The sequence below is a fragment of the Canis aureus genome, chromosome 21 (assembly GCF_053574225.1).
Source record: "Canis aureus isolate CA01 chromosome 21, VMU_Caureus_v.1.0, whole genome shotgun sequence".
In the NCBI taxonomy this organism is placed as follows: Eukaryota; Metazoa; Chordata; class Mammalia; order Carnivora; family Canidae; genus Canis; species Canis aureus.
The window spans coordinates 12,150,135-12,170,962 of NC_135631.1; the positions used below are offsets into that span (position 1 = coordinate 12,150,135).

Sequence of the window (20,828 nt, forward strand, 5' to 3'; positions counted from 1 at the left end):
TACAACGAGAAGAGACATGTGAAGCCTGGTGTCACAGGAACCACAGGAAACATGAGTGCCCACCTCATCCACAACCCCTAGCCCTCCAGCCTTGCCTCCCACTGGGCTACACACGCATTCTCAACTCTACCCGGGATCCGGGCACTTCACTTCTCTAGAAACCCTTTCTTTTTATTCCTACCTCCACACCTTTGTTCACACTGTTCCCTCTGCCTGCACATCCTTCAAGGCCAACTCGAGCTTGTTCCCCCGCCCTCACCACTTTATGATTAAAGCGAGGACCAGGCACAAGACACAGAGTCCTTTGCCATCTGTAAGTAGGGTTCGGCATAAAACTCTCCCAAGATGTGGAGCCCAATTCCACTCTCCCGGGGTAGGGATAAGGAATTCCCCACCAGCGAGAATGTCTGAGCATCAGGCTCAGGCTTAGAGCCTCCCACCCACCCAACACTTGGTGACACCCTCCAGCATCCCTCCTCCCCGTGTCCACAAGTATCCCTTCTCTTTCCGTCTTCTGTGAGAGAAGCAACTGCTCTTTAGAAAATCATCCTAGGATGTGTCTCTTTGGGCATGAAGCACACCACACCCTTTATTTCTTCTAGATAAAAGTTGTGTCTTCCTGAAACCTCAGGAGCCACTTCCTCCTGCCAAGAACATTCCACCTTAGTCTAATCCCAAGATCCACAGATGCTCCGAGGGGCCACCTCCTGCCCCCTACTCTCCTTTCCATTCCATACCTGTGCAAGAAAGCTGACCCTTCCACTCACTGATAGGCCAACTGGATCCTTGATGGCACAAAATGCTCACCTATGGTCCCGGAGAGAACTGTTACACCGGGATATCAAACAGAAGGTATTGCTACCTTACCTTCCGCTTGGGAGCCCTGACCAGCGAGGCTCCAGAGCTGCAGGGAGGACCAGCACAATCGACCATGCACCTGCAGTCATGTTTCACAGGGGCCTGGCCAGGCATCGGCACCCCCTCCTCTCTTCTTGCAGCCCAGGGCTGGTCCCACAATCCAGCATCTTATAGCAGGAAGCTTGGCATGGTCACCCTGGCCCTGTACTCCTCCCACCCCCTCCTTTCACCCCAAAGACCACCAGCTCCCTTCCCTGAGCCCCAGGCCAGCTGCCACATCCCAGCCAACATCCTGCCTCCTGTATTACTTTTCCTAGGTCTCCAGTATCAAATCACCACCAAGTGGCTTACAACCACAGATGCGTGCTGTCTCACAGCTCTGGAGGCCAGCAGGCCTAAATCCACGAGTCAAAAGGGCCACGCTCCCTCTGAAGGATCTAAAGGAGAATCCTCCCCTGTCTCTTCCAGCTTCCAGTGGCTCTTGATGATCCTTGGCTCTTGAATGCTAACTCTAATCTCCGCCTCTGCCTTCACCTGGCCTTCCCTTTGGGTCTGTGTATCTCAGATTTCTCTTTCCTTTATCTTATTAAGCACCAGTAATTGGATTTAGGGCCCACCCTAAATCCAGGATGATCTCATCTCGAGCTCCAGAACTTAATTACATCTGCAAAGACTCTACTTCAAATAAAATCACATTCACAGGTACTGGGAACTAGAATGTGGACATATCCTTTGGGGGACACAATTTAATCCCCTGTACCACACAGTCTCTGCCGACCACACCCCAACCTGAACTGCCTCCAGGACAGACTCTTTTAGGTTTTGCCTGAAGGGATTTTTAGCAGCCAGAGCCTGGGGAGTTGCCCACTCACCCCAGCCCTCTGACCCTCTAGAAAGTGGCCTGGCTACCCTCAATCCCTCCATGATGAATTTAGAAGGGCTTGGAAATTTTCTGTGGATGAAGCATGATGTGACTGCAGAAGCCAAGCCCTGGTGCCAGAAACATGGGGTTCAATTCTTGGCTCTGTTTTTTGTTTTGTTTTGTTTTCCATTTTAACATTTTTTTTTTCATTTGTTTTTACTGAAGTTCTATTTGCCAACATATAACACCCAGTGCTCATCCCATCAAGTGCCCCCTTCAGCGCCTGTCACCCAGTCACCCCATCCCCCTCCCGCCTCCCCTTCTGCAACCCTTTATTTGTTTCCCAGAGTTAGGAGTCTCTCATGGTTTGTCTCCCTCTCTAATTTTTCCCTCTCAGTTCCCCTCCTTTCCCCTATAATCCCTTTCACTATTTCTTGTATTCCCGGTATGAGTAAAACCATATGATGATGTTCTTCTCCGATTGACTTACTTCACTCAGCATAATACCCTCCAGTTCCATCCACGTCGAAGCAAATGGTGGGTATTTGTCGTTTCTAATGGCTGAGGAATATTCCACTGTATACATATCCACATCTTCTTCATCCATTCATCTTTCGATGGACACCGAGGCTCCTTCCACTGTTTGGCTATTGGGGACATTGCTGCTATAAACATTGGGGTGCAGGTGTCCTGCTGTTTCACTGCATCTGTATCTTTGGGGTAAATACCCAGTAGTGCAATTGCTGGGTCATAGGGTAGCTTTATTTTAACTTTTTAAGGAACCTCCACACTGCCCACCAGCAATACAAGAGGGTTCCCCCTTCTCCACAGTCTCTCCAATTCTTGGTTCTGTCATTTGCTAAACCTGTGACATTAGATGATGCTCTGTGCCTCCATTTCCCCATCTGTAAAACAAAGAAGACAATGTCCTCATGGTGGGATTATTGTATTCGAAGTAATATAGTAAGAGCCCTGGCAGGGCTTGCAGTGGGTACTCCAGAACCAGTAACTATGACCGCACCCTTCCATCACTCTCTTACTCCCAGGGAATCCCCCCATGAGGACACTCCAGCCTTCCCCTCCGTCTCCAGTCAGGAAACTTGCTTTCCTCATAGCATCTCATGAGGGAAACAGTGTTATTCCCATTTTCCAGAGAAGAAAACACACTCACGAGAGGTGACCCAGTTTGCCCCAAAGGCGACCAACTGTAAATGAAGGGGCTGATTTAAGCTCCCCAGGCCTGGGGCTCGTTCATTTTGTGAAATCTATCTACCCTGAATCCTTCCACTCTCTCATCCTCTTCACAGGCTTGTTGGGGCCCTGGGTCACAGCCCAACGTGGCTGCCATTGGCACAAACACTCCAAGCACTTTACAGTTTGGCTTTCCCCCATCTCAGCCTCACAACAAGCCCTGAGAAAGAGGACAGATGTCACCGTCATTAGCACACCCCTCGTGCCCGTGATAAAACCGGGGCTCATAAAGGAGGGATTTAGTGCCCAACATCATGCTGCTTTGCACCAGGGGCAGCAGAACTCAGGCCTTCTGACTAATTCAGCGCTCCTTCCATTCATTAAGTAGTGAAAAATGTAATGACAGGTAATATGCAACATGATCACAACCGTGAGAGGTAGATATTCTTTCGTCCTTCCCTGACGAATGAGAAAATGGAGGTACAGTCAAGATTTGAACCCACATCTCTGGGCCTGCTCCAAACTGCCCCCAAGCCAGCTCCATGCCCCCCTTGCTACACTGCCTGCTGCAAGTACCTGCTCCTGCAGGACCCTAAGGGCCTCAGGGTTGGCATCAAAGAACACTCTGTGGTCCCTGCCCTCAAGAGGCTTCCAGTCTCAGCAGAGTCAGCCCCGGAGGCTAGGGGTTAGCTCTGTAAGAGAAACAGCACGGCATGTTCAGAAAGGGGGGCACAGCCTCGCCCCTGCAAGAGGAGCTGCCCTCTCCTCTCCAGAAGCTGATTTTGGATGGGGGCAGGACAAGGGGACTGCCACTCTGAGTAGAGCACATCCCCCACTCCCAGCCCCATCCCTGAGATGGTCCATCTGAGCGCAGGGCAAGCAGAGAGGCGGTGGCGCTCACTGGGAGCTGATGGACTAGGACCTTTGGGGGTCCTTCAATCAGGGAAGGGCCTGGTGAGTGCTGGCCCCCCGGGCAGAGGGAGCAGATGCCTCAGCCTCTCCCTGTTCCCTGGCAGGCCTCATCTTTTATAAATAGTTGTACTCGCGGGGAGCCAGAGTGAGTGGAGGCTCCAGCATATCTGAGTGACAGCCTGGCAGAGCCAGGCCCATCTGCCTGGGGCCATGCATGCTCACATAACATCCCCCCCACCCCCCAGCAGCCCACCCGCCAGGAGAATGTCATTGCACCCAGGACACAACAGCATCCTGGCATGTGCTGGCTTTACATAGCTGATGGCATGTGGGTTGTGTGGGCTTTTGGGCAAAGTAGCCAAAGAATCAGAAGGACTTTGGAACAGACTGCTTCTGGAGGTAGTGAGTTCCTCATCCCTGGAGGGGTTCCAGAGGGAGCTAAATGACCATGTGACAAGCATGCAACAGCCAAGCTGTGCGCTCTGAAGCATGGTGGGGGCAGAGAGAGAAGGCTGGGTCAGGTGATCCCAAGTGTACATCTGGGGTGACACAGACTGGGAGCTCTTAGGACCACGGTGGCTGAACAAGACCACGACCCCTGTCCTTAGCTCTCATTTGCCAGGGAGCTCATCTGCATGGGATCCAGGAACTCTCCTCTCCCTCTCAGCCCTCAGCCCAACTTCTCTGGATGCAGGAAGCAGCCAGGAAATCTCTGCCCACAGCGTGGAATGCGTTTCTCAGTAACTTTGCTCCTCATTGAGCAAACATGTGGCTCCTGTAAGATGCATCATTGAGGCTGCCAGCTTCCCGGGCTTCCCAAGCAGCCCAAGTTCTGGAACTCTGCCCTCCAGCTCCTCTGATTCCTGGGCAAACTCTGCTAGAGTAGAGATCCTGTGGGCCTCCTCAACCTTGGAAACTCCCCATTTTCTAAAGCTGAGAATTTACAGAGTTCTTGACTTTGGGATAAGAAGTGGGAGTTTCAAATCATAAGCTCCATGATAGCAGGGATCCAGTCTGTATTGTTCACTGGTCTTCCTGTCCATGGAGGCACTTAAATAATTATGGATCAAATGAATAAATGACTAAGTGAACAAATGATATAAAGGTCACCTCAGCCACCTTTCTTGCAGGAAACCAGAGTCACCTGTGGACTATTCCCTCTGTCCTCTCTCTGAGGAGCTGAAGGAAGAACATAACATTCTGGAAGGCACATCACGTCTGGGGTCAGACTACCTGGGTCCTAGTGCTGGCTCTGCCTCTTATCAGATGTGTGACCTTGGGTAGGTTCCCCAACCGCTCTGCTTCATTAGCTTCAAAACAGTGATAATAACCTTTACTTTAGAAAGATGACAGGACAACACTCTGAGACATCCTTAAGTTGCCTGGCATACAGTAGGCACTCAAGAAATGATGCCTGTGGTAGTTACTAGAAGTCACAGTGAGATCGAGCCACAGTGAGATCAAGTCACACAGCCTAGGTCCTGGAATGAGGATGACATGGGCAGATTTTCTCCAGCTGATGTGATGAGCAGCATGTGGCAGATTGTAAAGATGGCTGCAATATCCCTCCCATCCCTGTGTACTCCCCTTTGCAACATGACTTTACTACCCCCCCACCCGTCATCCAGAGACTAAGTCCATTTCTGCACCCCTTAAACCTGCTTAGCTGTGTGACCTGCTTTGGCCAATGGAATATTAGAAGATGTGTTGCAGGGATCCCTGGGTGGCGCAGCGGTTTAGCGCCTGCCTTTGGCCCAGGGCGCGATCCTGGAGACCCGGGATCGAATCCCACGTCGGGCTCCCAGTGCATGGAGCCTGCTTCTCCCTCTGCCTATGTCTCTGCCTCTCTCTCTCTCTCTCTGTGACTATCATAAATAAAAAAAAAAAAAAAAAAAAAGATGTGTTGCAGAGATCTGCAAAGTGCTTGCACATTGAAGCTTGCCTTCTTTTGTGGCTTGGAACTCAGCCGCTGTGTGAATGAGTCAGGGCTAGCCTTCTGGAGGAAGAGAGACCACACAGAGAAAGGCCTCAGCTGTCCCAGTTGAAGCTCCAAACATGTGAGTGGTTTGTATCCAGCCCCCATCGAAACTGCCAGACTCCTAAGAGTCACCCAGCCAGTCCTGAGAATCAGGGAACATATACAATGTGTCTTGTTTTGAGCCACCAACTTTTGGAGTGGCTTGCCACTCAGCAAAGGCTAACTGATACCGTGTAGCATGGAAGAGAAATAAAGCTCAGAGTATTAAGCCACTGATCTCTGGGGATGTTTATTACCGCAGCATAACTTAACCCGTTTTGATGGATACATTTCCTTCCCTTTCCATCTAGAAAAGGAAGAGTTGTGAGATGCTTTGCCCTTCATAGTTTCCCCCCTGTTCAACCATTTCCTTCCACTAAGCCCATGGTCTACCTCTTCTGAGGTGGGGTCTCCTGCCATTATCCATGCCCTAGGGTGGGTTAGTCCCTGGGCCCATCATGGAGCCTTCTCTTGACCTCCCACATTTGGACCAAACTCTCCAGGGCTCTCCAGGGCCTTGGAGATAATATGTGCAAGGTGGCCACGTTGTGACACCCATCCTCACGATGGACTCTTGAGGTGAGGTAGGCTAGCCCCAGCCTGCATTCAAGCATTCTCTCACCCCCTTCAGCTCTATTATCTGGCTACAAAACATGGTGGAAAAGGAACTGCTCTTTTCAGCATCGGGCACACCTGGGTTCAAATCCTGACTTTCCCATTTGCCGTTTTAATGCTGGCTGTCATCTCTTAACTGTGTGACCTTGGGAAATTTCTTTAGCTTCACTGAGCCCCAGCTTCCTTCTCAGTGCATTGGAAGTAAAAATTCCCTGTCCACATGGCTGTGAGAATTATAAATATATTAAGTGTCTAGCACAGTGCCTGACACATGGTAGACATGGAATAAGCAATAACTGATCATTATCATTTGGAGATAGAGGACCAGCTGTCAAATCCAGCTCTGCTATTGTCTGGCAGTGTGTCCTTGGAAAAGTCACTTGGCTTTCTGAGCCTTAGTTTCCTTCTCTGTAAAATGGGAGTGAGAATGATTATTTTGACAGGGTCAGTACAAGGATTTTAAAGAAGAAATATATAATAAACTACATGGCGTACTAAATTCCAGAGAACACAGTTCTTCTTCCCCCTGTAATTATCAAATTCCTTTGAGGGCAGAGTTTGTATTTTATCTTTGTACCCCTCCCCCTACTCTCTCTCTCTCTCTCTCACACACACACACACACACACACACACACACAAAGCTGTGCACACACACACAAACACACACACACAGAGGAATAGATCCCCAGCTACCCCAAACCCCTTCAGTCCAGAGAAGGCTCTGTGCCCACTCAGCTCTAAGGGAGACTTTTCAGCCCAGATAGCCTCATTCCATTATGCATCAACTAAACCAAAAGAAGTAACAGAGCTGAGGTGGTACGGAGACCCCTTTGTGCATCTCACTCCAACACCATCCTCATCCTCCCCCCCACTTCCCTCCTCTCGCCTCACCCTCTCCCACAAGCATGCTCCATGACTGCTCAAGAGCAGTTTCCATGGTGATAGCATTTTAAAGTTTTCGAGGAGCAGAACAAGAATAATTTTCCACCCTCTCCTCCTCCTCCGTGGCAATCCGGGAAAAGGGAGCTTATTACAGATAAAGGGTGGGGTAAGGGGCAAAGAAGGAAGAAGCAGTTCTTTCTTTCATCACCTGATTGGATGAGAAATTCCTCACTCTCATTGCCCACCATCATCCCCTGGGGTCCTAGGTCTCACCCATTTCTGCTTGGATGAGAGGATGGAATGGGTGAGGGTAAAAGAAGAAAGACATTAAAGAGAGAAAGGGTGGACTGATACATTCCTAATCACATGCATACACACATTCACAAAGACAGTGGCTATCATCACTAATTCCACTTTGGGAAGCGATACTCATTAACAGGGAAGAGCAGAGTATTAGAAGTGGAGACCAGTGTAACCCAGCTGGGTCCATCATTGAAATTGAATCTATATGCTACAACCACCTTGCAGATATCCTCACAATCTTCCAGCCCAAAAGAGATCTGTAAACACCTTGAAAGAGCATTGTGGTCACGATGCCCTATGATGACAGTGAACACCTGGCTGAATGAAGTGTGGGTGGATACTCATCTTTCATTCTGACTCCTATTTGCCTCCACAGTCTTCTTTCTCTCAGCGGCCCCCCCCCCCACAAGGTTCCTTCTTGCTCATTCTCCAGTCTTTGAAGGGTTCTTTGGTCCAGATTGTGCCCCCCCCCACCCCCGCCAGTTTGCTTACGACTTCCTGGCCAGCATCCCTGAGGCTGACACCCCTGGGATTAAGTGGAAGGTGAAAATGGGCAGTGAATGGCCTATCTCCATTTCCTGTACGGCATGGCTGTAAAGAGAGCATCTACCCAAAGCCAGGTGAGCCAGTACCCCCAACAGGTGCTAGGAAGCTGGCTGAGGCATAGGGTAGGGCCACAAGCTCAGATGGAGGCATGTCCAGTCAGGAAGAGCTCAAGCCAACAAAATTCCTCTCTTATTTTGTTCCCCAATGCCGGGGAGGGACATCAGGATAGGGAGGAAAAAGAACCAGATTCAAGTCCTGGTTCTACAACTCACTAGCTGGGTGACCTTAAGAAAGTCACTTAATCTTTCTGAATCTCTTCTATTTTACCTCCATTATCCACCCTGTCTTGCTCCAAAAGGTTATTTTAAAAATTCAAGGTGAAAACATTTTGCAAGTTATCAAATAATACAAACCTGTAAGATATTTCTTTCTATTACTTTGGCAGAGTTAGTGAACAGTACAAGCTTCAAATCTGGTCTCAAACAGCATTTTAGGTGAACCTAGGAGACAAGAAAAGTTCAAATGTCAATTTAGAAATGCAAAGTCCTCAAGCAATCGTGTGAGTGATAAGGTAACTCAGGTTGCACAGGGACCTGCTATGTGACATTGGACAAGTCACTTGTCCTCTCAAGGCTTTGTCTTCCTGTACCAAAAGAAGCTTTTAAAGGGCCCTATAGTGCAGGAATCCAAGCCAGATAAGTGACCAAGTCAAGTTAGAGAGTGTGGATTGGGGGTCAGCACCAGGGACAGCTCCCCAGAACCAGGGAACCCAACAGAACTCTGAGTCATCAGAGACCCGGGTTCGAGTTCTGACTCTGGCCCAAACACAGTGTTACCTTGACCTGACATACAGGCCTCTCTGAGCCTCAGTGTCGCCATCTGTACATTTGTCCCTATGGACTCACTGAGATGAGTATCATGACCACATCACAAGTAGGGCTCAGTGTAGCATGCTGGGTCTGAAATCCAAAGCACCACTGACAAGATGACTGTTTCTTTAAGATCCATGTGTCCCTGCTCCTCTGAATCTCAGGTTTCAGAGGTATGTCATCCAAGTTCTTGTCCTGATGGAACAAGTCTCCCATATTCCTTGTTCCCTTAAAAGAACAATTTGATGTGATAAAAGTGTTCAGAGTTGAACAGCTTTGGTTGTGAATCCTGACTCTGATGCCCATTAGCTGTGCGTCCTTGGGCAAACAAATTCTTCTCCCTGAGCCTCAGTTTTGCCTTGGTAATATGGGAATTAAATAATACCTGCTTAACACAACTTGTATGAGATTTAAATATGAGGTTTAGAAAATATTTTATTTATTTATTCATGAATAAATTCCATAGAGAGAGAGAGGCAGACACACAGGCAGAGGGAGAAGCAGACTCCCTGTGAGGAGCCCAATGCAGGACTCAATCCCAGTGCCCCAGGATCACGTCCTGAGCCAAGACAGACACTCAACCACTGAGCCACCCAGGTGCCCCCCTTTTTAAAGATTTTATTAAATAAGAATTTAAATGAAGGTTTATGTATAGCCTTCAGTATATGCCTGTCCCACAGTAAGTGTTAAATTAAAGCCAGTTCCTCAGCCACCCTCCCTTTCTGAATTGTGGTCTCTCTTGCTTTAGGAAACCTCTAGCTGGGACATCTTTGATTGGGTCACTTGGCACAAGAAAGGCAGTGGGTAAGGGGCCAGGTGCTATTTAGTGCTGCTTAGTATATTGTTTTTCAAGGGCAATGGCTCATATCCCCAAAAAGCTGAGTTCTGATTAAGGCCCCTTTGACAGGGTCTTAGGTTGACCTCCAAAACCTGGAGCCCTGGCTGGTCAAGTAGTACAGTGCTAAATAATAGAGGCACTGGGAGGGCAGCTAGAGCTCAGAGATGAGGACAATCCCCCTTCTTTCTATTCCAGGCCTCTGTCCTATTCACTTTTAGTTGTTGACTGGGGTAGGGGGTGCAGATGTGCAGGCTACAAGGTTTGCAAAGATCTAGTCTAGTCCTGACTTGGCAAACAATTTGCTGGGTGACTTTGGCTGATTCCCTTCCTATCTCTGGACTGCAGAGCAGTTTCCATCTTCAAAATTGAGGAGCTCTCTGGGGCTGCTAAGAAGTCTACATGCCTCCCCCTTGGGTCTGTACTGTGGCTGCAATGGGGACTCAAGTTGCCATCGGCTCCTCCGCACCCAGCCCAGCCTACAGCTTGCTTATCTAGATTCATCTTGAATTCTATCTGAGTTGTCACCCACAGACACCCAGTCTGGCCTCCAAAGCCCCTCACATGGCATTGGGAAGACGATCTAGAGCTCCTAGGGGTTTGTGGCCCAGACACTGAGGTCTTGGAGATTTCCCAGGAGAAGAAATATGCCATTTTATCATGGGCTTCAGGGGACAGTGGGAGAGCCACCATTTTGATTTTCAGCCTGATTCAGGGTCAAGGAGGGCAAAGCTGTTTCATAGGCAGTTAGGCAAAAAGATCAATACCTGAGGAGGGAGAAATCCATCCGCCTGGAGCCCAGAGTGTGGCTCCTCTACCCAGACAGCTCCCCAGAAGTTCCACATCCTCACTCCCGAGGTAGTGCTGGGAATGGAGGATCACACCATTGGCTGCTCGTGGGCCCTAGCACCTCCTTTGTGAGTAGGATGTCCCCTTAGAACTGAGTCTTTTAAAAAAAAAAAAAAAAAAGAACTGAATCTTTAAGACACATTTGTTTTTCAGAAGGCCTTTGGGTTATTATTATATTGTATTATTATTTTATTTTTATATTATATTATTTTATATTTTATTATTATTATATTATTTTTATTATAAACACTGATGGTCCTTTTAGAGAGGCAATGTGGTATGATAATCAAGAGCACAGAGATTGGAACCAGGCTGCTTGTGCTAACCCATCTCAGACAAGTCACTCAACCTCTTTGCGTCTGTTTCCTCATCTATAAAATGTAAAGACCATTGTTTGCTTCCTAATGAGTATTCTGAAAACCCCAGTTCTTATTTTTACTCCTGTCTGGTAGGCTACAGTGTTATACTGTTCAGAAGGGAAGCTCCTCAATAGTCTTTATAATGCTCTGTGAGGACAGCACGGAAGGTGCTATTACCCTCATTATGTAAATGAGGACACTGAGACCCAGAGAACATAAGTGATGGGCCCAAAATCCAGCCGGGTCTCCTGAATCCAAGTTCTCTGCCCTCCCATAGAATACTAGCAGGAACTTATTCTCATATCTTCACTAAGCCAGGCACCTTGCCATACACCATCTTATCTAATCCCCATTACAAACCTCTAGCTTACACATTGTTACCCCTACTTTTCAAACAAGAAAACTGAGTCTAAGAAACAAGCGTCAAGGAGCCTGTTGCCTTTTCCACTCTATAGTGCCTCAGTCATGAGTAAGACAGCTCCAGTACTGCCACACCCCCAGAAGGCAGCAAGACCTTGGGCAAATCCCTATCTCCCTCTGGGTTGGACCAGAGCTCTAAGCATCTATATTCCACACCCCTCTGAGGAACCTTGACCTTGAAGTACCAGAATTGGAGCCAGGAACCCTTCAGACCTCAAGCCCACTCCAGTCCCAGGTCTCTCAGGGCCAACAGGCAGATCTCCCTGCTCAGACCTCATTCTGAGCCAGTTCATTCTCAGAGAGTCCTGGATGATATGGCTGTGCTACTTTGGCAAGAATTTTTCTTTTTTTAAAGAAAAAAAAATATTTTGACAAAGCATTCTTATAAGCCACGGATGTCAGCCAGACTCTGTAGAAAAGTGTCAGCATGGAATCAATGTAGACTTGGTGTTTTAATTATAGTAACATCCCCTAGCTCTGTCACTGGTGCCAGCCCCACTTATCCTGCCCTCATGGTAAGATTGGGAGTGGCCTATGTGACCTGCCCCCCCAAGGACCCAGTCCAGTCTTGCTTCATTAGGATGAGTTGGGTCCCAACCGGCCCCAAATTGAATTTCCAAAGCCCCAAGTTCCTGCAGCCCCTTAGAGTATCACATTTCTGAAAGTCAGAGATGAGAAGAAACTCAGATAATTACCATATCCAACCCATTTATACGTTGGAAAACCAAGGAATTGTCAAGTTATACTGTGTACATCAGGTCTTTTTGTCTTATAATAGGACTAATCTTGCAGAGAAGTGGCAATAGGAGATGTGACAGTCACCTTGCCTGGCAAGGTGAGTGTGAGAAGACCCAAAGATACGGACTGGGAGGAGAGAGAATGGGAAAAAAAGGAGCTGTGATGGACGAAGTACTTTTATGTGCTAGTCACTGGGCTCATCACTTTTATAGATTATGTCATTTGGTCATCCCCATCTTACAGATGTGAAAACTGAGGATCCAGAGAGATTAAGTGACTTACTCAGGGTCACACAGCCAGGATGTGGACCTAGATCTTCTAGACTCCAAATCTTGGGCTCTTCCTATTGAAGGGGGTTATAGTAGGCTCCTCTCTTATGCAGCAAATGCCTGGAGTCAATCTACTTTGTTCCCTATTCTTCCTGACTTGTCCCCTGAGATCAGGAACTCAGTTTCATCTAATGAAAATAAAAAAGGCCTCCTTGGGTGTAACCTGCTCTCTGTTGGGTTAGAGGTCTCATCTTTCCCATAGGTGACAGGGACACTTTTTGCCATTTTGGGTGTCCTATAATCTATTGGTATAAAAAGATCCAATCAATATCCTTACATTCAAGACGTCAAGTCAATCCGAGATATACCCAGAAATGTTTCAGGACACAGGGACCAGTCACCAGAGGGAGATGAGATTGTGAGGTGAGACACAAAAGGCAAATCTCTCCAAGGTGGATATGGAAAGAGCACTTTCTTGCTCATCCTGCTCCTACTAATAAAGCACTTGCCACTTGTCATGGCCTTTGTGGTGACCAGGGTTGAGAAATATTGCAGTGGGCTTTTTGACTGACAGTGGCCTAAATCTAAACTTTAGATTTTTGAGAAATTCCTCTGCACTAGATTTGAAACACCCCTGGTCTGCTCCCAAGATGCCAGCAGTATCTTGGTGTCAATCGAATGTCTATAGATACCATGAACTGAATCAGTCTCTAGCTGTAGTTCATTGCTCCAGGGTCCCAAATAATCTGTTACAGAAGGTGGGGGGAACAGCAGGTGATCATCCCACCCTCCATTATGGTTGATCTGTGTGGGGACCACTCATACCTAGCTAAAACACCCCCTATCAATCCACACAGGGTGCTTGAAATTTCACATGGGCAAGTGGCTACCAATATGGGCTGAATTATCCACCCCTTCCCCAAATTCACATGTTGAAACCCTAATCCCCAGTACCTCAGAGTGTGACTGTATTCAGCAATAGGGTCTTTAAGGAAGTAAGTAAGTTAAAAATGAGGTGATTGGGGTGGGGTTAGTCATCCTAACCCAGGATGACTATTGTCCTTATAAGAAGAAGACGTATGGACATAGACACACACGGAGGGAAGGCCATGTGAGGACACAGCATGAAGGCAGGAAGGCGGCCACCTGCAAGCCAAGGAGGGAGGCCTCAGAAGGAACCAATACTCGTCACATCTCAATCATGAAGAGGCCTTTCTTCTCCAAGCAGCTCATCTCTCTGTTGCCAAAGGCATTTTGAGATTACAAGAAGCTAAACTGATAAGCCACATCTACCTCAATCCGTGTGGAAGCCAGGGTTCTGGAACCCAGCAAGCATTTTCCACAGAAACAGTATTTGTAAAGGCAGACTGGTTCCCAAGCTAGCCCTCAAAAGCTTGTTTGGGCAATCCTGGAGCTCTGATACTCATTCTCTCTTTTTGTCCTAGAGGAAAGTGCAACACTGCCTCAAAAATATTGTTTAAACCCTACATAAAGACAATGACGTCCACCACGAAGTGAGGGGGTAGTATTTTCCTTTGGGAAAGCAGTGCTGGGGGAAAGCAGACGGGTTAGGGGAAGCCCAGGAAGTAAATGGAGTCCGTGGCGGCAAATCTGAAGGGGACTTCTGGGATTTCTCAAGGGCTTTTGAGGCTGAGCACTCTCCTTCTTTATTATGTCTAATTTCACATCAGAACATAGGGTCTCCTTTATATCCTCACAACTGAGCTGATCAGCCATGATTAGGGCCCCTGGTGGGAAAAAGCAGGCATGGGAGAGGGATGGAGCAGAGAGAGAGGAGGTGATAATGCGAGGAAATAGCCTTGTGTGTGTGGCGGGGGAGGGGGAATCACTGGGAGAGAGGGACTGGCTGATGGGTCGGGAACTGGGTATGTGAGCTCTGTCTCTCCTCTACCTTCAAGCTGGGCATCAGGACAAGGACTCTGGAGTCACATATTCCGGTTTGAGTTCTGAGTCTACCACACACAGCCTGCGTGACTTTGAGCAAGTGGCGTAACCTCTCTGTGCTCCAGTCTCTGCCTCTGTAAAATGGAATTAAAATAGTACCCAGCTCACTGCTTATTGTGAAGAATCAATATTCACACAGAGTGCTTGGTACTCAAGCACTTGATGAGAGTCAGTTGTGAAGGATTTGTTAGCACCCATGTCCCAACTTTACTATAGCCTAACTCTCAAGAAGTAGGCAAATAGGCTGGGCCAGGAGAGATGCCTCTGCCTCTGTCAGAAACGGCCACCAAGTTTCTGTGGCATGGATGGGGCCAAATGCTCTTCCCTCTCATCCTCTGCAACCACCGCTGGCATCCTCTCCTGACCTTGACCTGCCTGTGGCCACTCAATAAGAAGCCCTCAGTGCCATGGCCTTCCCCACGGAGGGAGGGTGGGGACTTGGCCAGGGGCATCCCTCTGTAGCTGAGATGCTGAGGTGGTTGACAGGGAGCCTGAGGGGCAAGGGTGGGAAGCGGGGTGGGCTGGAGGATGAGAATTGTGAATTCCCCGAGAGGAGCTGCTCCAAGGAGCCAGAGCTGGCTTTTCATTCCAATTAATTATCCTTTTAGAGCAGTTCAGGCTGCTGGAGAGCAATGAGGAGAGATCCATTTATATTAAAATCAGCCCCAGCCCTTCTCAGTAAGCTTCTAGCCTACGTGTAGTGTGGATACAATGCGCCTGGAGTGGGGAAGAAGAAGGGACAGGACAATCTTGGAGAGGCTGGTGGCTTGTTTCCATTCATGGCTTCACAGAGCCCAAGTCCGACCTGAGCCTGACTGCACTTCGGCACCCGAACCCCAACCCCACCTCCCCTGCAAAGTTTTGCTTCATTCCACATGCATTTTCAGAGTACAGCCTTAGACCAGACCAGCACTTGATGGTCAGGGAAGACTTCTAGGAGGAAACAGAGCTGCAAGATTTCCTGATGGATTTGTATGTGGAGTATGGAAGAAAGAGCAGAGTTGAGGGGAGGGCAAGGGTTTGGGACCTGAGCCCCTGGAGAGGTAGATTTGCCTTTGAGATGGGGATGGCTACGGGAGGGACAGGTTTGGGGCAGTGGACATGTCAGGTTTGAGATGTCTGAGGTCCGTACAATCCTCCCCTCTGAGCGCGGGAGGCAGACCAGCCACTTCCATCTCTGCGCATTTCACCCGGCCTTCAGGGTGGTGGTGTCAAGAGAACCAGGGATCACAGAGCGGAGTCAGATTCTCTGACTCCTAGTCTAGTGCTCTCACTTCTTCCCCATCTGGCCTCTTCAAAAGGCCAGGCATGAGGTGGGGGTTGGTGGTCTTCTGTGCCCTTTCCTTCTGGACACATGCCCTCGTTCTGTCTCCCAGTGACCCCTCCTCAAGCCAGCACTCATGACTTATCTATTGGAAAGTGCTCTATCACATAATTCATACTAACGTAAAAATGACCAGTGAGAAGGGAGAACCTTGGAGGCCGCTGAGTAACAGGGAACAATCAATAATGACAAGAGTAAGACTAATAAATACTAATGTTGATAATAATACAGTATCTAATGCTTGTATATCACTTACTATGTGCCAGGCACTGTAATAAGCACTTTATGTGTGTGTTTTATTGTTGAATCCTACCCATAACTCCTTGAGGAAGTGATATTACCAGTTGTGGTTGTTTTGTTTTGTTTTGTTTTGTTTTGTTTTGTTTTTTTACAGAAGAGAACACTGAGGCCCAGGGTTACACAGCCAGGACATGGCCAACTCAGGATTTGAACTCATCCAGTCTGACTCAGGAGCTCAGTGTCTGAACCACTGCCATATGTTGCATCTACACAATCTTGTCAATCTCGACAACCCTGTGAGGGTAGCAGTTTATCTCCACTGTACAGAGGGAGCACAGATCTAAGATGGGAGGCGAGCTGCGCAAGGTCACATAGCTGGTGCCAGTAAGGCCTAGATAGTGTTGCCAGATAAAGGGCAGGATGCCCAGTTAAATTTTAATCTCAGATAAACAGTACTTTTTAGTACAAGTATGTCTCATTCAATATTTGGGATATACTTATACTTTAAAAGTATTTGTTCTTCATCTCAAATTCAAATCAAGCTGGGCATTCTATATTATTATTTGTTGAATCTGGCAACCCTAGGCCCAGGGGAAAATCTGCCCCAGCGAAGGCCAACTTCCTCAGTCTCCTGGGATGAGCCCAGCTCCCCAAACCCAGAAGGATGGGGCTGAGGTTTCCCCAGGCTGCTCTCAGCACTGATATCCCACTTCCCAACAGCCTGTAGGACCTCCCCATGCTACAACCATCACTGGAAAATCTCTGAGATTCCACCCCAATAGTCTCTCCCAGAACCCTTGGGTGAGGCGCTGGGCCCACTGAGCCAGCAGCCATGCATCCCTAAGCACCAGGCTTAGGAGCTTCCAGCCCACAGCCCCGAGCCAGCACACCCATACATCACAGGCAGGTAGAAATCGAAACTTGTTTCTCAAGCCAATTTACTGGTGGGATCAGTCATCTGATTTGGGCAAAGTCGCAGTGCACTGGGCACTTGTCAGGCCTGCACCCACACTCAGACATGCACCACGCGTGCGCCAGGACAGAACCGTTCCCAAATTCCCACCTCAGGTAGGAAGCTGACAGCTGTAAAGTCCCAGCCCTTTGATCAGTAACCAGTTGTTTTGTAGAGCACCTGCCACACGCAGGGCCTATGCAGGCTGTGGGCCATCCAGATAAATCTAATAAGTGCTGTTTTTAACCAAAAAAATAATTGCTACCATGTTTTGAGTGGACGTTTACTACTTCACTGACAAACTTGAGAATTTTCTATGCATTTGCTCATTGAATCTACAGACGAGGCTTTGAGGGAAAGAACATTATCCCAATTATACAGATGAGAAAACCAAGGCACAGAAAGGTTTAAATGATGTGCTTAAAGTCACACATCTAGAAGTTGCTGTTCAGGGATTGAAATCAGGGCCCCCAAGTATAGGTTCAAGATCCCCCTCCTTCCTTGGCCTATAGAACAAGCATCTTGGTGTGAGATTTAGGCTCAGTATCCAGCAGTGGTACCCCATGGAACATCGGGAGGTCATGAAGTGCAGCCCCCTGCTTTGGCATGAAATGCTTCAGCTTGAAGGGGCTGGGGCAGACAGAGTGGAGCTAGGAGCCCAAGGCCCAGGATCTGGTGGGGAGACCTTGATTTCTATGTTGGGAAGACAGGAGGGACTGCTGAGGACTGCAGACCCTAAGTGAGTAGCCCTACAGCCCCTTCCTCAGGCATTCCAAGGGTTGTACATACCAAGTGCCCCAGAGACCTGGGTTCTAGTCTCAAACTCTCTGGTGCCTCTCTCCGTAACTCAGAAAAGTCTGTTCCTTTCTCTGAGCCTCATTTTCCCCTCAAGTAATAGATCTTCAACTTGTTCCGTCCACCTTGATATTCATGGGTGACCCCCACCCCCCCAGCAGCTGTCATCAACCTCCCGTCCTCACCTCAGGGATTCCTCGTCCCAGGCTTCTCCACCCAGATGGGGAGCCCCTTGTGGTTAAAGGGACAAGAGCAAGGACTCATCAGCCTAAAGCAAGCTCTCTCCTTTGGGGCCATTTTTAAGATCCAGCCACACTTCAGACCTCGTCCTACCCCCAGCATGCAGCCCACATCAATCACCTGCATCCTCACTGGGTTAGCTGGGCCATGTAGGTCATAGACTCTTTAGAGGAGCTCCTCAGCTCCAGACTCATAGGGGGTCTCTAAACGCACCCTCTCCTCAATGCTAAGGAGGAGTCAGATGTCTGCAGAGTGTCCACGCGTGCATGCACAGGCAGAGGGATACGGCTGACCCTTGAGCAACACGGGTTTGAACATGGATTTTTTTATAGTACAAAACTGTAGATGTATTTTCTCTTCCTTATGATTTTCTTAGTAACATTTTCTTTTTTTTAGTTTACTTTACTGTAAGAATACAGTGTACCATACATATAACATACAAAATATGTCTAAACAACTTTTCATGTTATCAGTAAGGCTTCCAGTCAACAGCAGGCTATTAGTAGTTCAGTTTTTGAGGAATCAAGAGTTGTACATGGATTTTCGGTGTCCCTACCCCACTATTGTTCAAGGGTCAACTATATGTGCCATGAGTGATTTTCAAAGCAGCCTGTCCATCTCATCCCTGCTCCCAGGCTTCCACTCAAGTCAGCCAGCACCCTGGAGACACAGTTGGGAATCCAACTGTGCATTCTGATGGCTCAAGGATCCCTTGAACTCGTGCACAAACACATCCGTACCCATGCTTCCTTCACTCCCTCGTACAATCTGCTTGAATAAATGTCCATCATCCTCATGGATTATGAGCATCTTGAGGACAGAGCCCGGTCCAGCCCTTCTGCACATCCTCCACCCTGAGTCCTACCCAGCACTCAGCATCGGAATCGGCATGAGGGACATGCTCAATGTTGTTAAATATTCCTAAATTTTGCAAATGTGCGTGTGCACAAATGCAAATGCACATACGTGCAGCAGGGTGTGGCTAGCACATATGAATCTCCCTGTGTGTGCTGGCCCCTGCTATGTACTCACGGGTTCAAACGCACACGCACACATAGATGTGCACATCAACCCGAGTGACCACACACACCTGTGTGCCCTTCTTTTTGTGCACGTTTGTGTGCTGGTGTGGTGTCCATGGGTATGAGTCTAAAACACGCTTGGAAACAGACACTGGTCCATCCCCACGCACATGTGCACAAAAATCCATTCATTTAATCACCCACTTACTTACCATTGGACAGATGTTTAGCTAGCACTTTCTCTGCACCAGGCACTGGTCAAGCTCTGGGAACATAGCAGTGAACAAAATGAAGTGCTGCTTCCATGCAGCACATGGTCTGGTGGGTGCCTATGCCCATCGGTGGGCGTGCACACGTGTGGCCCAGGTGCTAACATATGTGCATATATGCATATGGCCTCACCCGGAGGGGTTGTGCCCTCCTCTGATCTCATCAGGCTCCTCACCCCACAGTATGCCTGGCCTATCTCACCTGTGGGGTGTGAGAACACTAGGTACCAGGTGACCTCATCATCCTCACCCTGGCCGGGACCGTGTCTCATCTGTGAGCACGACCCATGGGTCAGCCAAGGTGACTCCTCCATGGGCAAGGGACATAGAAGACTTTTAAGGGCTGAGGGACAGGCCTAAGGGACAGGCAGGCCTGGTGGTGTCCTGCTGGCCTCTCAAAGCAAATGGAAGCCAAAGCAGAGCCATCATCCTCTTGTGTGGATTCCAAGACCACCATGACACTCAAGTGGCATCAGGAGAGGCTGTTGGCCAAGATGCCACTCCTCTAGCTTGACCAGGTAGAGGAATAAAAGGGAGGGACAGGGGATGGAGAAGAGTGCCCATCTCCAGACCCTGTTGCTTCAGCTGGACCTGGGTGGCAGCAAAAAGAGGACACGGGACATAAGAGGCCTGACTTCTAACCCTGGCTACGGCCAAGCCCGGCCTCGCTGTGTAGCCTCAGAAGAGCCTCTGCCCCCTCTGAGCTAGGTGAGGCTGGAGGGGCGGACGACTTTGAAGGCTGCCCTTCAGGATGTCCCCTGCGATGACTCATGCCACCCCAGGATTTGGAACACGGGGATGGGGTGAGGCCAGAGTCCAGGATCTGATGGATGCAAACACTCAGGAAGGACAAGAAACTAGGCCAGAGGGTTCCTGTAGGAGAATCAGGCCTTCGTTCCGGGGCCTGGCCCAGAGTGCAAGGGCTTGCCACGCCACACTCCCATCGGTCCGGTCCCTCTGCCTGGTGTACGCTCTCCACCCACAGCTGAATTTTCAAATCACCTGATTAAAAACACTGACTCTTAATAGTCGAGAATGCAGACTACAAAATCTTCCCATCATTAGGGTCCTGATTTTGTGTATCCCCATCCAGCCCCAGCCACACGTCCAGACCCCATCCTCCCCTTCACGGCACCGCCCTCCTAATGCTGCTCCAAGTCAGTTTTGCTGCTAAGTGTCAGATGCGAGAGGGCAGGGACCATGTCCGTCTTGTTCTCTTGCTGTTCCAGGAGCCCAGAACAAGCGTCTGGCTGATGGGAGGCACACAATAAACATTTGTTGAGCAAATAAATTAAATGCACTGAACTGGCAGCCGCGGATATTCAGGGTAGGGAACTTTCAGATCATTTTTATTTTTTCCTTTATACTTGTAAGTCATTTCTATGTTTTCTAGAATGAGCATGTGTTGATTTCATAACCAGAAGCTCCCTCCCCCAAAAAAGTTCCTAAAAACAGAACAAGACAGAACTTCTCTTGACTCACGGCCCTGCTCCCCA

At 48.7% G+C, this 20,828-nt stretch overlaps 1 long non-coding RNA gene across 1 annotated transcript in view; it reads right to left on the reverse strand.

Annotated features, from left to right (window-relative positions):
* LOC144292547 (uncharacterized) overlaps positions 1-8,688 on the reverse strand; it is a 56,058-nt gene extending 47,370 nt beyond the window's left edge. Inside the window, exons 1-2 of the long non-coding RNA XR_013359926.1 lie at positions 8,600-8,688; positions 2,211-2,625 (exon numbers count right to left, since the gene is read on the reverse strand). This is a non-coding gene — a long non-coding RNA (uncharacterized LOC144292547). The remainder of the gene's footprint in view (positions 1-2,210; positions 2,626-8,599) is intronic.
* Between the last annotated feature and the right edge of the window lie 12,140 nt (positions 8,689-20,828).